Source organism: Taudactylus pleione, unplaced genomic scaffold, assembly GCF_031769625.1.
Source record: "Taudactylus pleione unplaced genomic scaffold, aTauple2 ptg000100l, whole genome shotgun sequence".
Classification (NCBI taxonomy): Eukaryota; Metazoa; Chordata; class Amphibia; order Anura; family Myobatrachidae; genus Taudactylus; species Taudactylus pleione.
This window is the reverse complement of record NW_028284502.1, coordinates 7,508,003-7,525,564: the sequence shown is the minus strand read 5'-3', so window position 1 is coordinate 7,525,564 and position 17,562 is coordinate 7,508,003. Positions and strand designations below refer to the sequence as shown.

At 41.7% G+C, this 17,562-nt stretch overlaps 1 protein-coding gene across 3 annotated transcripts in view; it reads left to right on the top strand.

Moving 5' to 3' along the window:
• BDNF (brain derived neurotrophic factor) overlaps positions 1–17,562 on the top strand; it is a 91,630-nt gene that overhangs the window by 41,593 nt on the left and 32,475 nt on the right. The gene's annotated exons all lie outside the window — the stretch shown is intronic.

Genomic DNA, 17,562 nt, shown 5'->3' with positions numbered 1-17,562 from the left:
TATTTTGGTGCAAAGCTTCTGTTTGTATTTCTGTAAGATTAGATATAATGTTCTGTTACTATGTAAGTATCCTTGATGCTCATCCACCTATACATAGAAGGCATTATTAATAGGTTTCACTCAGTCACCTTTTTAAATGTGTTTATAACTGACATTTGCTGCTGATCTGTGTTACAATGATGAAATAACATTGCATGCTGTATATTGTACATTGGAATGGGTTAATGTAATGCCTTTTATAGCTAACACATCTCTCACAAGGCAAGAAGGTACCCCAAACCTCCCCTCCCATCATCATGTAAACCTTGATGATGGGTCTGGAAAGGGATGGGGCAACTGGAATGTGCTGCAACTTTTTTCTTTTGAAAACATATTTTGCCTATTAGCAGTTGTAGGGTCTGTGATTTCCCCAGTAAAGGGTTACAGGGGACTTCCTGCTCCCAATTGCAGAGTAATTCCCTGCTCTGTTCTCAATCCCAGAATTGGCTGCGTATCCCCTGTGTGTGTGTGTGTGTGTGTGTGTGTGTGTGTGTGTGTGTGTGTGTGTATGTGTGTGTGTGTGTGTCCTCCAATGCCAGACTAATGCACATGTGTTAGATATAGTTTAAGTCTTCTAAATTTTCTTCTTTTGAAAGTAATGGCACTCACTATGATGAAATCGCAGGGATGTGCAGTAGGGTGAGGGGGATGTTGATACCTGCAAATCAAAATAATGTGAGGGGTGTTTGCAGTGGCATCTGGAACTGTGCCATACATGTCATTTTTGTATTTTATCTTAGACATCTGCACTTAAGAAGTAACATGGTGCCCTCTACTGGCCTCAAAAGGCACTGCAGCTATTCAATTCAGGGTTTCCTCTCGGTATATTTCTGCACAGTTGAAATTTTGAGTGTAGAATCCATTAAGCCAGTCTGTTCAAATGTTCTATTGTTGCTTCCTAAACTTTTTAACTTAGGTTAATTTAAATTCTGGATTTCCTATGGGAACATGTATATACATATATTATGTACTGACACATTTTTAATGATGCTGGGATATTTGGCTGGTACATAGGAGAGAAATACAGTATGATGGTGCTATAAATGAGGAGATTCCATAAGCAGTATTTCCAATTTATGAGTTTTGGCTCAGCAAGGCTTGGTGTCTGCATAAACCAATTACCCAACACTTGATGGCTATGATGTGCAGCGAAAGGTTTAAATCACCATCAAAGGAATGTTCTTGTTTAGAAACTTCTTGGAGAATAGTTATGTTGTGCCATTTGCTGTCTATACATCCAGATACGTGTTATTTCTATATGCTTAAGCACAATAAGAGAGGTTGCAATTGAGTTTTTCCTCAAGTCAAAAAACATGTACTGATACATTCCCACCCCTACTCCTGTTTCTGTAAGTCTGTGTGGCTACATTTTGTGTGGCCCCTGTTAACACAAAACTGGTGCATACTTTTTTCCACTGGCAGACCATACCGTGGCAAAACCCCCTTGTCTAGCAATTGTTAACCCTATGAGTAAGATAGCAGACCTACTACATTCCATCATTCTGACTTAATAGCTTGGTTGATCCTTATTCTTTTCCCCCCTCTGTTAGATGGATTATACAAAATCCAATGTAATGTTTGCATCCCCCCTACATTCTTCTGACAGATGACATGTTAATTTATGCTGAGAGCTCGAGACCCAGATAGTACCTGCACTGTATTGAGGCGGATGCATTGAAGCTTAATAAAGATGCCTCAGCTGATGTCTTTTGTAGAATGTGTCACTCAAAAGGAGATTGTCAGTTCTGTGGGGCAGGAGTATAGCACTGTATAGAACTAGAATATTTTGATTTACAAAATTCTGTTTTAGTATATAAACGATCTGCTTCCTTTTTGATTCAGTGTTTTCTTCTTGCAAGAGCCTGAAATGCAAAAGACACTTGTTAAAATGTAACCTTTAATGGAATTTAAACCATGCAAGTTACAGTGACTGGAATTCCAGAATAAAAAAAAAGCTTTTGTTCTGGATCTTTATATGCATAACACAAATGTAATACCTGCTGCATAGCACATGTTGACATTGTTCGTGTTTTTGTTATTATTATTATTATTTTTATTATTATTATTATTATTATTATTATTATTATTATTATTATTACAAATTTGACAAATGTTTTTCCTCCTGATCCCTTAGGATATTTTTCAAAACTTAGCTTACAGTATATATGACTAGTTTATTGGCCAGTCTGAACTTATTTGTGGTCTATCATGTTTATTCCTGCTAAATATTTTAGTCCATAGGCATCTGGAATCTGAATTTTTACAAAATAGTCATTGCAAACTATTGATTTACACGACCCAAAACCTGTTGTGATAAACCCTACACATTGTGAACCATTACTTGGCATCACTGTATTTGTAGTTCTACAGCATTAGGAGAGTGAAAAAGTGATTTATTATGCAAAATAGGTTTATATTGATGACTTGTAGTAACATGCATACTATTGCACTTTTGCCTACGTGTACTGTTATCAGGAAACCTAATTAGTTTCTACTACTTTATATATTCTTCAATGTTTATAATATGAGGAGATCAAGTATAAGTCACTTATCATAATGTAAGGTATATTGATGACATCTTCAAACCAGAGCGGAGGTTATCATGAGGGTTCGAGATCTTTATAGGTGTAGAACTTCCGCAAGATCCATGTGCTCCTTAGAAGCCAGGAGCTGAGGACATTTACTTTATCTGCCCCTGGTCTAAAATGTTTCCTATCTCACAGACCAAATATTATGATATTAGAGAACCTAATCCCGAAATTCTGAATTTTGCTGAAACTCTGCTTAATTTTTGCTTCTATTACATACCTTGTTGCACAGCAGTAATGATTGCAATTGCTCAATCCATTGGTATGTCCCTTGTGTATTAAAGGATCATTCCCTGCCATCCCATTACCTGAAAGGGTTATATGAGGAATTAGAGAGCAGACACATTTAGATAGGAGTATAATCTCACTTTATTATGCAGTTCAATAATAATTGCTTTCCCTTTTTAGCTCATTCATAAAAATGATGAAATGTGCTTCGTTGACACAAAGTATTTGTTCATTGTTTTGATTTGTCATTATAAAAGTCACCGGCCAAGATGTTTTCCTTAAACCCATTTATATTTGGAGCAATCACAATTAGATGTCTTGTTTTTCTGAATGCTTTATAAATAAGAGCACACATTACTATTACAGTTTGCAGTTTTTAGATTGTAGCCACAGTAGGATCAATAGTCATTACTTATTTAGTCTTCTAGTAAATGAGGTTTAATGTATGCAGATAATCTTGATGTTGTTTTCATTTGGAAAGGATCGGAGATAGACCCACTAGTGGCCAGCCTCCATGGTATATAGATACAGTATGTATATGTATATGCAGAAATTTGCATTGGCAATGGGAATTTAGACACAAATGAATGAAAAAAAAGGGGGGAGAATAGTGGAGGGATGAGTAATTTTTGGCTGTTCGAATTAAACATTTCTTTAGAATGTGTGAAAGCCAAGTATAGCTTGTTTCAATTATGGAAGCGTGTCAAAAGAATGTGTGAAATGTACAGAGAAATCCAATACAAATTGGCTTTAATGAAAAGGCATAATTGGTTCTTCTGATGCAATGGGAAGACCTCACAAAGTCACTGTCTCCTTTAACCAGTTTTATGCCACTGAAAACAATAGGGGGTAGATGAACTAAACATTGGAAAGAGATAAAGTATGAACCAATCAGCTCCTAGCTGTCATTTTTCAAACACAGCCTGTAAAATGACAGTTAGGAGCTGATTGGTTGGTACTTTATCTCTCTACAAGGCTTAGTACATCTACCCCCTAGGTCTTTAGTGGATTATTTTAGACTGTTTTTTTTCCCTCTTTTTCGTTGTTGTTTGCAAACAGTGTTATAAGGTTGGATATGGCTGAACTACAAATCCCATGATGCTCTGTTAGGTTTAACTGAAATGCAATCTGATTATTTACAGGATTACAGCTGAAGAGGCACAAGTGAGACACTGTGCAATCATTTGCAAACACAGAGTCGTTAACAAAAATGTGAATGGTCAGCGCAAATCATCTCATCTGCCTGTTTGTGTGTCAGAGTGGGGGAATGCAATCTCGCCAAAGGACATGCAGAACTTTTACATATAGGCCCCTGTCCAAAAGCAGATTGGGGGCATGTGCCTGTGTAGGTGCAAAACGGACAAAAAGTTACATTTGCACAAAACATTGTGTGCATGTCCGCATTTGTTCCGGTAAAATAAAAACAGTTATGGAGTTCTCTAAAGAGCTGCAGATCTTACTGTATTCTATCCTCAACTCCTTCCTGTCTGGGATGTTATTGGGTTATGAAGTGGGATAGAATAATCTGTAGTTTATGAGATTGTCAGATTTTTTACCAAGTATCTCAGGAGACAAAAGTGCTGATATTGTAAGAGGTACTGGTCAAACGGGCCATCACTGTGCATAATCGCGAGAGAAGAGCTGGGCCCTCAGCTGGGTGGACCAGCATCATCAGGCCCTTTCCAAAATTTTGTAATGATGCCGGGTAATACCATTTTCCACCACTGCATCACAATGTGTTTTGTAAGTAGCGGAAATTTGACAGCACAACTGCTTCCAACATGCAGGGCTGTCTTAAGAGCATTGTAGGCCCCGGGCAAAGCAATGCACTGGGGCCCCTACCCACCCTTTTTACGAGAATACAAATGTAAATGGTAAATTAAATGAAACCTTTAGATTTATTGGTACTTTCATTAAAATCAATGTTTAAACATAAAAAAACCATGATGTAAAGTGTAGACTATGGCTCCACATCATTCTCTTCTCCAGCTCGCAGTGCAGTTCCTGCTCTTCACTGCAGCTGTGATTAAAGTATAAGGGTGCCCTGGGAGAGAGGGGCCCAGGGGATTGAGCCTTCACCCCCTAAATCTGGCTCTGTAGCTGCAGGCTGGGATGCAGGTAGAGAAAGCTGTCTGGCTGCTCTGATTGTGTGTATTACACAATCGGAGCAGCCGGGTAGCATCTGACTCTACCTGCCCCTCAGCTGGCTGCCCTATGTGTGGCGCAACCGGCCACACACTCCATGTAGATTCCCCCCGGCCCAGCCAGCCCCTGCTCGAAGGCCCCTAAATAAATGGGGCCCTGGGCAGCTGCCCAGTGTGCCTATATGTTAAGATGGCCCTGCCAACATGGGCATCAAAACAGCTCACAGGTTTCTCTTTGTTTTGAGTTCTATCAATGTATGGAAAGTGTTACATGCATATTTATGAATGTCACAAATTGTTTTGTAACATGCCATCAATCGGGATGTGTTTATATTACATTACTGTAAGTGTGACACACTTCTTTTGTATTGAATGTGAACACAAACCAATGCAAAGTGTACAGTAAATGGCATAGGTAAGATTATAATTACAAAGTAGCTAAACTGTCAGCATCTGAGCGGCAACACAAATCCTTTCTGTAAATGTGTTTATGGTGTTGATTTATTTATATAGCAGGAAGAAAATAGATTTCAATATGAGCTTTCCGTCTGAATGGAAAATCTGTGTATGCTTTAAGCCGAGTCTCCTAAGTAAGTGGGTATGTCCTCTTAATGACATAATTACTAACTTGACTTGTTTTGAAATGATTCTGATGAATACTCAGTTTTCTTCATTGTTGCAAAATTGCTGTTTAATTTGAAGCCTGACTCATCTTGCTCAGTAATTTTGAAACAAGCACTCTCAGTTATGTCAAACTGTGAATTGCCTCCTGAAGAGGGGTTTGAAAAGAAATCCTGCAGAGCCCTCTTTGAATGCAATATGTAATCACTCCTTCAGCAGCGCTATCAGTCACAGATATCCTCTACGTGTAAATAAATGGAGCTTTCCATGCAAAATTACTAGTTACTAGTTAAGCAGCCATAAAATAAATATTGGGGTCTTTTTTTTTAAATTAAATTAAATAAGTTGTATAATGCGTTTTGATAGATTTTTTATATCTTTATAAATCCAAACAGATGTATTCTATGGGTTTACTGATGTTTGGGCGCAGCCGTATTTGTGCTGATAGCTACACACAAGCAAGGCAGCCATTTTGTAGGCTGAACCAATATTCTCTAATATGCAACCTATTAATTCACTGGAACCCAGTGGTATCACTGAATCACTATGGGGGCAGCCATTTTGGGAAGCTAAACCAACTTTCTTGGGAATGAAAACAAATGACTATTATTATTATTAGTATTATTATTATTATTATTATTATTATTATTACTACCTCATCTAGATCTAAAAGTATAGCAACCTATGACCAGTTAAAAATATTTTATTTAAATATGAAGCATAAATAAATCCTACTGTTATTGCTGAAACTTGCATTTTTTATTCCAGACCTATGGTTTTTCAGGATTGTCCTTCATTCAACTGGTTAAGAGCTGGAAATTGTAGGCAAAGCTGAGCACGCTGAAGTTCAACAAAGGGGGGAATCCAATTAGCCTTGGGATTTACCCCATGGCTAATTACCAACGCTGGGAAATTTAATCAATGGGGTATACCCCATGTGTTAAACTGCAGAGGTGGACTTGTCCTTGCAGCTTCAGGAGCTGTGAGGATAGTGTACATGAGAAAAAACACCCATGGGGGGCTAACACGCAGGAACAACCCATTGATTCCATAGTTTACCCTACCCCCTCTCTTTATACTCTATCTGCCTCCAACCTGTCTCTTTCAAGTCTGTCCTTCCATCACCCCTTCATTTATATTCTGACCCCCCTCCAACCTCTCTTTCATCTCTGCCCCCTCCCACTCATCTTTCATCTCTGCCCCCCAACCCCTATCTCTCATTAATTTCTGTCCCCTTCCCCATATTTTATTTCTGTACCCCTCTTCTCACCTTCTTTCTTCTTTGCCCCCCTCTCTTTATACCCCTACTTACTCTTTCATCTCTGTCCCCCTCCTCCCCTCTCTCCCATCTAAGTTATCCTCTCCAGAAGGGGAGGGTAACAGGCAGCCAGCAAAGAGATGGGTGATCGCAGGGGCCTTCAAGCAGTTGCCAATTGCGGAGGCCCATGAGTGGGGGTGATTGCAGGCTTGAGAGTGGAAGGCAGGGATAGACTGGGGCTGTATATCAGCCCTGGCAGTCCGCCCTGCACTTACGTGTGGACTGGGCGTGGTTAATGCAAGGGGGTGTGCCGCGAGTCACGGGGGCTGGACTCGCAGCACTTCCCTGTCTCTTTCCGGCCCAGCACAACTGCCACCGACCCATACCCGCCTCCACCCCTTCCGGCTCTGTGAATTCTTAATGATTTCAGAGCCGTTGGGTGGAGGGCGGGGTTCTCTTGCTTCCCTTCTCCTCGAGCCGGTCCTTAGGCCATCGGCCCTTCTGTCATATGCCAGAAGTGCCCGATGGCCAGTCCGGCCCTGGTGGAAGGGCATCTAATCCAGGCACTGACCACGTTTGTAGGGGAGCCTGTGTCTGGCTGCCAGTGAGAGCTGTGAGGGGAGGGAGGGGTGGGTCCTAGATGAACAATGCCAACATTATATAATAGATACTATCTCGGACTGGCTGCTCTTTTCATTATAACTTGTGGCTGGATGCAGCAGTTCTCAAATAATGTTCTAAATATTGAATATGTGTCCCCTTAATCTTTTTCTAATGTGGAAATAATGATTATATCTATATTCCATTCCAAAATTTATCTGTATCACCAAATGGGTGTTTAAACTTGTTTAATCCAAGTCTCCCAAGTTTGATTTTATGTTTAAAGACATCCTTTAAAAATGGCAGAGGGAGGGCAGTTTGGGAGAATTCCCTCATGAGCCATTTCAGATCACATGTAGTGATTGATGTCATCCATGATGAAATAAAAAAAATCAATCTTTCAGGGCAATCAGGAATTCCCCATCCATCAACACAAATCTTTGGATTTTATTTTGACAGGAGATGCAAGACATTAGAAAATAACTTTATTTGTGCTTTTAAAGTGAACCTCTTGGCTATGTTGGTAAAGTGAGCTAGTCTTTGTGCTAAAACAATATTCGTGAGATAGGTGCCTATCAATGCTCTAAGAACAAGTGACTGACACTACAGTATAACTTAGTTTCTAGAATATTGATATTCTGTATGCTTTTGAATATGGCTGCCTTCAACAGTGCCTCGTGCCTCAACGATGCTACTAATTTCTAATGACTTTATAAACTGCCTTTTGATACTGGTTTTTGTCCATATATACTGTGTGTAGCAAAAAAAAAGGTATAATTGCCAACTCTCCCTAATCTCCACCTACAATCCCGGCTTTTAAAAACTGTCCCTGGTAATGTTCATAATTTTATACTAAAGCTATAGCTATATTTAGTGAACATAAGACCTGATTCAGTAGCGGATGCAAATGTAATCGCAACTACGATCGTCTACAGATCGGAGTTGCTAAAATATGCTAAAGTTTGCCAAAGTACCACTGACATAAAGACGCCCACTGCTACCTTCTCATATCCGGAATTTGCTCAATCTCCCTCCGTCATAGCCATTTCGTACACTGCAGTATCAGACCCATAGGATAGAGATGCTCACTTGTGCTGCATCATGAGTAACCTTCCCACCAGCAAAGAGACCTTGGAAATAATTTTTCAATCTTGTCAACTTTGGGGAAGCAGCTGGGAAGCCGACGTATGAAATCCCGACCCCTGGCTTCCCGACTGTCCAATCCCGGCAAGGCACTAATGACAGGTGTCGAAATCCCGACGCCTATCATTAGACCTATGCCGGGAGCCCGACGTCTGGTATACCAATCGAAGGAAAGCTGGGCTTAGACAGCCGCGGGGGGGGGGGCTTAGGTTAGGGGCTCCTGGGAGGGACTTAGGGTTAGGCACCCCCCCCCCCGGGGGGGTTAGGTTTAGGCTAGGGGAAGGGGGGGTTAGGGTTAGGCACCCCCAGGGGAAAGTTAGGGTTAGGCACCCCCTGGAAGACTTAGGTTTAGGCAGCAGGGAAGGGGTGGTTAGGTTTAGGCACTTATAGGGGAGTTAGGGTTAGGCACTGGGGGGGAGGTTAGGTTTAGGCACCCCTAAGGGAGGGTTAGGGTTAGGGGGGTAGATTAGGGCTACTTACCTTTAAAAGCAGTCGGGATTTCCACCCTTGCCGGGTTAGCGCTGTCGGGATTTGATCCATGTGGCCGGCGGAATTACATAACGATTCCCAACTATGAAAGTGAAACTTTTTCAAGCAATGTTTAGACTTTTGTAAATTATACCATTTCAGTTACATCATTTTTAGTCGAAGGCAAGAATGATTGTAATTTGTGTATGGCAAAACTTTTAACAAATTAAACTGCAAATAATACCCTTATGGTGCTCCCATGTAGGTAACAAACTAACAGCATTCGAAGCAACAGGCAATTAGCAGCCTGCCCCTTGTTCTGCACAATAATAGTTACATCCTGTAAAGTGCGTTTGTTACAGGGACGGCAATCATGCTGAGACACTGTCAGTATTGTTAATTGCACTTTCCTATAAATTAACGTGTCCTGTCATGCTTGATTCACACATGTGACAGCATTAATTGCAATTATCCATTCTGTTCCATTTTGTTAGCTTTACATTTTATTGCGAGACCCAATGGTAAGACCTGGTTATCTTTCATTTATCTTGCTCTGTTTAAACAGAAGCTTATGATGAGTGTGGAGCTGAATTCATAAAATTGGGAGGTTTTAAAACCAGGGCTTTGTTACATGTAATGAATGTTTGGTGCTCCCAAGGCAACAGCATTCTCATCTGTGTGTCAAATTAAAGTGTAATCTAGGCATCTCTAATTGATACAGCTGTCATCAGATAAGCCATGTTGTACAGCCAGAGGATGGAGACCACACTAATACATTTCATGCTCTAGAGGCAGCTGAGAAAATCTACAAGTTAGATATTTGCGGCAGAATAATTTTCTACTTATTAAAGGAGAACACCAGGCAAGATAAATATTTCGGTAAACACCACTGTTCCCTACCTATCGTCATTCTGTTTTATTTTTAACTTCTATTTCTCAACCCTACATACTGTAACTCTGGCCCTGATTCAGAGCCGGACGCTCTGACAGAGCGCTCGCTCTGAATCTGGGCCATCCCTCTTACTTTTTGGAGCGGCCTCCTGGCTGCTCGCATAGCTGTGGGTGACCACCCACAGCTATAGCGAGCGGCCAAAATGATGGTCGTGATGGTCAAGACCATCGCAACCATCGGGCTTGCGATGAGACTCTTGTGGTAGGGTCTCGTCTGCCGCAAGCCATGGAGTGCTTTTGGCTCTATCAGAGCCAAAATCACTCCCACTGACATCACTAGTGATGTCAGTGGGGCCGGCCCCAGACGGTAGGCGTTCCCATGGGAGCGCCTCCATCTGGGCAGCCACGCCCCCAGCACGCCCACCAAAGGGGGCGTGCTGTCAATCACCATCGACAGCACGCCCCCTTTGGCGCGAGACCCATAATGACGGCTTGGGCACCATCGAGCCGCCTCCATCATGCGCACTTGGGCAACATCGACTTGCTTGCGAGCGCTCAGCGTTCGCGAGCGGGTCTGAATCAGGCCCTCTATCTTCTATGTATGACATATAACATGCTTTTTTTGTTTCTTAAACTGGTGCAGCATATATGATTTTATCAATAAATACCTTGCAAGTCGCTCTAATTCAAAGACCTACCAGCTCCATAATGCCTTGCTAGAGAGTCTAGTGTGTCTACACCTTTCACACTGCCATCAAATAACCCGGGTTACTGCACAGTTTTAAAGGGCCAGGTTGAAATATCCCGGCTCGAACGATCCGGCATTTCAACCTGGGTAATGAGCAGGGTTGAACACGAGTTCAACCCAGCTCGCCGTGAGGTGTGAACGGGTAACCCGGATTGAAACGACCCGGGTCCCATTCACATAAGGAGGCATCAGTTCAACTAGGAGGCTGGGCCCAGACAAGTGAACATTCCAGTCTTGGCAAAGAACTGGTGTCTAATATTTCAGTAAACATCACTGTTCCCTACCTTTTGTCATGCTTGTTTTTTTTTCTCTTATTTTCACCATTACATAACTCTGTCTTCTATGTACATACAGTATAACATTCTCTTTTTGTTTCTTAAGCGGTGGCTGGATATATTATTTTATCAACAAATTATTTAGAGGTCTCGCTAACCCAAAGACATACCTGTTCCATAATGCCTTGCTAGAGAGTCTAGTGTCTCTTTACCTAGCCAGAGACTTTATTGAGGCATCAGTCCATCTCTAGGAGTATGGGCACAGACAACTGAATGCTCCTGTCTTGCCGAAGAGCTGGTGTTTAATGTCAATACCTAGGAACTGTTAGAGCCAAATGCGAGGTTCAGTACCATGAATAATCTGTGCAGCAAGGGTAACATGGAGACAAGCTAATATTTAGTAATTGGACTTTAATAAACTTAATTGGAGAAAGACTATATTATGTACTCACAAGGCCATTTATAGGGCAATATGAACCGCAAGAGAACAACTATAATAAAGGTAGCTATACATATAACTAGAGTGCACGTTTTAAATTATGGTATCATTCCACAAAAAAACAACGATAAACCTGTGCGATGACTATAATTGAAATATATATGCCCAATTGCTATAGCTGTGATTTGTGGGCACTAGCACAATTTCCGGTGATATAGCTGCTGGACTTAAAGCTGCAATAACTTTTAATGCAAATCCAGACTGGTTGTGTCTTAAAACTAATTGCATCTTTAAATCTATCAGCTACATCACAGAATCGAACTGGTGCTTGCAAATCGCAGGCTACTACATTTGGGCCACAGTCAGATGGTACAGAATCAAAGATCATTTCCTAAAATAACATAATTTCCAATTGCAGACCCAGGGCCGTAACTAGGATAGTGCCACCGCACAGGGCACCGCAATTTTCTGTTTATAATCATTCTCACTTGTAGCTTCCTCTTATTTTATCCCCAGCATCGCCATCTTTTCCTTGGCCCTTCCCCATGAGGCCATGCCCCTTTTTCGGGTGCGATATGTCCCTATTTGAAAAATAGGGGGGCGCCAATGCTCTTTCTGGCACAGGGCACCAAAAAGTCTAGTTACGGCTCTGTGCAGACCTACAACCTTAGAGATTTAGTAGTGTACAGGGGACTTTTGCCTAGGATCTCAGATCTAGAGGGTTATGGTAGGAGTGACCATTAGTTGGTTAATCATCAAAGGTGCCACCAATGCTTAACATCGAAGGCATGAAGCCATCAGTAGTTTGTGCCCATCAACGCACATTCTGACTGAGAGGAACGGCAGTCAGGGAAGGGGCAGGGCTAAGAGAGGGTGGGACGGAGAGCCATCGGATCTCTGGCATCATTGGCAAAATAATCGACCACCAGTGGCAAACCATCAATAGTTGATAACCATCGATGGTCGATAGCCGTTCCTAGGTAATGGAACACGTATTTATACTGCGTTCCATAGTTGTTGTTACTATTTTTAAAAAGATTGGACGTTTATCATTTTTATGCTGTTGTTTGCCTTTTCTAGTTTTATGCTGGGGGGAGGGGGGTGTCACCCTGTTGTTTCCTCATTTGTATCAGCCCCTGTAATGAGAGGGCAAGACAGAGAGAAATATACAAATTAATATATTACAGAAGAATTAGCAGCTGGTAGGGAGACAGGAGTTAACACCATATGTAAAACCAGGCAGCCAGGACATAATGTATTAACATTGGGCTCTTGCAAAACATTTGGAGGAAGTGGTTATGTACTATTTACCAGTCAAAATTGTACCGCTCTATCCTATCTGATTTTATGGGCTCTATATAAATATGCTTTAAAAGGCTGGTAGTGTAGAGTCTACATGTTCCCAGTTAACAGTTGACACCTTGCAGATCATACAAAATGTTATAGTAACCAAAAAATAGGAATGCTAAGATATTAAATTGGATTCTTCTATGTGGGAAAATCATAAGTACATACTGTGAAGTGGGTACAGTGGACAACCAATTACATGCTGTCATTAAGATGATTTTCTGTCATTTAGAGCATCTTAGGGGTCTATTTACTAAGCAGTGTTAGGAGACAGAGGGGCCTATTCATCATACCTAAAAATGATCAGGAGATAATTAGGTTTAGGACTTGTTCTACCTAATTACCGGAGGAATTCATCATTCCTCCTCCCCATAACTATTTATTAAGAAAAGCTGTCATTTTTGCGATGACAGATTTTCGGTAAATAAATAGTTTTCCCTCTCTACAGTAACTGACCGCAGCTGGAATCCGTGCTGTGCATGCGCTGTTACCTCTGTAAAACCAGCGCATGCGCAGCACTACCTACAGCTGCGGTAATTTTGTGTCCCCCTCAACTCACCCCTCCACTCACCTCCCCCCCCCCCGCACTTACCTGCCCGCTGCTCCGGCTCTGGCGTCTGCTCTGACACGTGTTCTCCCAGCTGACTACAGTACAGACTAGAAAAGAAAAAAAAAAATTTTCTAAACCCTATTACATACCTCCCAACTGTCCCGCATTCAGCGGGACAGTCCCATTTTTTTGGGACTGTCCTGCTGTCCCACCCGCAGGCCGCAGTGTCCCGCGGTGGGGGGGAGTTGGGGGAAGCATACACCGCTGTTCTGGATAGCATGAATAGATTCACAGTACAAGAGGAAGCCGGGGGCAGCCCAGCATCTCGGAGATGCTGTGCACGCCCCTTAGTGACGTAAACAGGACGGCCCGCTAGGCCATGCCCCTTTCTGTATAGGCCATGCCCCCTTTCGGGAGCGCCATGTCCAGCATGCCAATCATCGAAAGTTGGGAGGTATATTATTGTGTTCTGCTGGGAGAACACGTGTCAGACCAGCCACCGGAGCCAGCCAGAGGAGGGACCAAAGCGCCGCAGGGAGACGCCGGGGGACCTGTCCACGCTGACATGGGTAAGTTTTACGTGCTATTAGCCACCGCACAGTGGCGAATAGTAACTCCATCAAATTCTAAAAGCACATAATTTTTCAAAATTTGATGAATACCATAATTTCCATATCCCCATACTAATGTACTAATGTATGGGGAGTGTGGAAATTAATGCAGGGGGACTTAACCAGAAGATATCAGTGATATCTCCTGTGTTAAGTCTCTTCATGAATACTAAAATAACGTTAATTCAGCTCCTAACTGCCATCTCACAGGCTGCGTTTGAAAAATGACAGTTGGGAGCTGATTGGCTGGTACCTTATCATTTTTCACTCTGTCTCCTAACACTGCTTAGTAAATAGACCCCAACGTTTTTTTCTGGTGAGGGGGTGCCATTTACAAAATTGCCATAAATTACATTAATTTCACAATTGCCGAGTGATACTTGCTGCCACTCCGATATCTGTCTAGGGTCAATTTTGTTTCATGCCAAGAACCCCACCCTTGATGGTCTCCACTATTTTATAATCATGATGGCTGTTATTGTGCATTTTCAGAAAAGCAGCAAGGTTGTAAATTATGCTTGTTTATGACACTGACATGGAGGCTGTCTCCGGCTGGCCAGTTCAGATACCGGATAATCTATCCCTCTGTTGTTCTCCACGTACAAAGTTCCCCCTGAGCATGTACAACACAGGTGTACATTGGAAAGGTTGCTTTGTTGGTGTTAAAATCAAACCCCAAATCATGTGGTTATATTATTATGGGGTCTATTTACTAAGCATTGGATGGAGATAAAGTACCAGCCAACCAGCTCCTAACTGTCGTTTTTCAAACACAGCTTGTGACAGTTCAGTTAGGAGCTGATTGGCTGGTACTTTATCTCCGTTCACTTTATCTCCATCCAAGGCTTAGTAAATAGACCCCTGTGTGTGGTAATGGTGGAAAATCTGTTGAATATATTTATACTTTGAACTCAGGCTAATAAGTCAGCCCTATAAACGTTGGAAAAATAAGACCATCAAGAGCTATAGGGAGGTTCTCATGTAATTGGCCCCTTAACGGCCTAAGGGGTCTATGTACTAAGTGAACGGAGATAAAGTGCCAACCAATCAGCTCCCAACTGTCACTTTACTGTTTGAAAAATGTCTCCTAACTGTTTGAAAAATGATAGTTAGGAGCTGATGGGTTGGTCCTTTATCTCTCTCCAAGGCTTAGTACATAGACTCATAAACCTGCTGTGCTGTGTCCCGGATCACGAACTGTTAAACTCATCCTATGACAAGCTTAATTTAAACACTGCATAATACATAGGAGCAGACAGAAGCTACCTACTTTGTGGTATAGTGTTCTGCAAGATTACACATAGGCCAACTTTCTGTATAAGCCGCCATGCTCTGACAGACAGGCAGAGTAACTTAATCTGACAGATTTACTCAATCAAGGGCATGCAGATTACAGTGCCGTGGCTGCTCCTTGAGTTTCATCATTTACCAGAACTACGGGATATGAGCACACAGCGAGCCAGTGCTAAAGTGTCACATGACAGCCAATGCGCAAACTGCGCAAGGTTTTTACGCCAGCGACCGCGGTTCTGCATGGCAAGATGGCATATTTTGCAGAGAAGCCCAAATTTGTGAAGCATCACCTGTACATTAACGACCCACCCAGCTGAAAGTATATACACTGCTTACAGGATGGTTGGGGTTTTTCTGGTTTACAAGTATCTCTGCTAATTGTACTATAACGCACCAAATATTTTATTATAACCTGACACTAACTATTATAGGTTTTCTTGGCAAGTCCTTCAAATATCCCCATCACACTGTAGAACAGTATTTCCCAACCTCAGTCCAGGTTTTAAAAATATCCATGCTTGAGCACAAATGCTTAAATCAAAATAACTGAGAAAATAATTACGTCACCTGTGCTCAAGTAAGGCTAACCTGAAAACCTGGACTGTTAGTGTGTCTTGAGGACCAATGTTTGGAAAAAATTGTAGAAGGTGGGATGGATAACGCACCTTAAAAGCCAGTGCTAATATATTGTGGCTTTAAAAAAGTTGCGTACGCATAATGTGGGGCTTCAATGGTTAAAACACAGCTGAATTTACAGGACCCGGGGAGCTCAACCTTTAGTTACTCAATCCGACCGACATAACCCTAGCAATATAAATGAATGACTTGTAGACAATGTGAAACTCTTTTTTTACAAAACCACTAGGATGTCAATTACAATCAAACCCGGTTCAACAATCCTACAGTTTCTGTATCACATAACACAAGCACTGTTCTAGCAGAGGTACCAGATAACAAGCTGTAAATAATTCAGAACTCTGTTTCAACAAACAAAACATGAACCTCTCTATTTTAATTTTATTTCCAAGGTGAAGTGGGGATTTGCACCTTTTCAAATCTCCCCCTGTGACTCTATGACTTTATGTATGGATAACTCTCTGCAGAAAAGGTGAATTTTGTTAATTCTTTAAGAACATACTGGATATTCCTCTCTTTTCTATTACATGAATATTTGACTTGCATGAGACTGGGTGATATGTCTGTGTTATGTGGACATTGGCCCTCATTCAGAGCCACTCGCTAGCGGCAGTACGCTCGTTCCGAGCGATGTTCGCACATCTGCGCATGCGTACGGTTTTTAGTACACATGCGCGAACCAGTCAGTGCGGCCGAAAATCGTTTGTACGCAATATAGCGAGTGCCTGCTATTTTGAGTGACAGAATGAGGCGTATGTGGGTGGTAACAGGGGAAGGTGCTTGAAAACGGGGAGTGGAGATCAGAACGCAGGCGTGCTTAAAGGTCAAAACGGGCGTTTTATGGGTGTGCATAATTAATATAGCAGCGTCATTGACCACGTCACTTGTTTTTTTTTAACTCAGAACTGCTCGCAAAATAGCGGTTGAAAAAAGCAACCACAAGAATAGCGAGCAGTTCATACGCTGTACGATGTACTCGATTAATCTAATAAATAGCGGACATGACGTATGGGTGCGAGCGGCCAGGGGGCGTTTTTAACAAATAAACGAGCATATGTTTTGCTCGCTCGTTCAGACTTAGAGGTGTGAACAGACTGCAATGTCCGAACGGATCATTTGAATAGCCACCCCTTGTTTTTGAACGAACGACCGCAAATAGCGAACGGCTCTGAATGAGGGCCATTATCTTTAAAACCTATTTGAAACACTATAAAGTATAAATATAGATATTGTACATAAAGGTAGCTTAGAAAAATAATATGGTTATTGTTTTATCTGCAACTGGCTTACAACGCTCAAACCTAGACTTGTCTGTCTACGGTATGAGCACCTATTGTGTTCGTAAAAGAAACTTACGGATGTCATTGAGAGAAGAGCCAGCCTGTAGCCAATCAGAACAGGGCTAGACCAATCGACTTTTGGAACATCCACCTGATAAGACCAAACTCTAGCCAATGAAATCATAAGAATGTTCACAGGACTAGATTAATCAAACGTTTTTCTAATTTAATCATATCCCTTTAACTTTTATCTGTTTACATCTAATTTACTTACTGTTTTTGCTTTAGTTATCTTGCAGTTTATATAGTGGAACATATTAAATCGTATTCTGTTCTTAAAGTGACTTTCATAATGCAGCCCATGATATATATGTTGGCAATTAATACATTGTGCTCTTGTAAG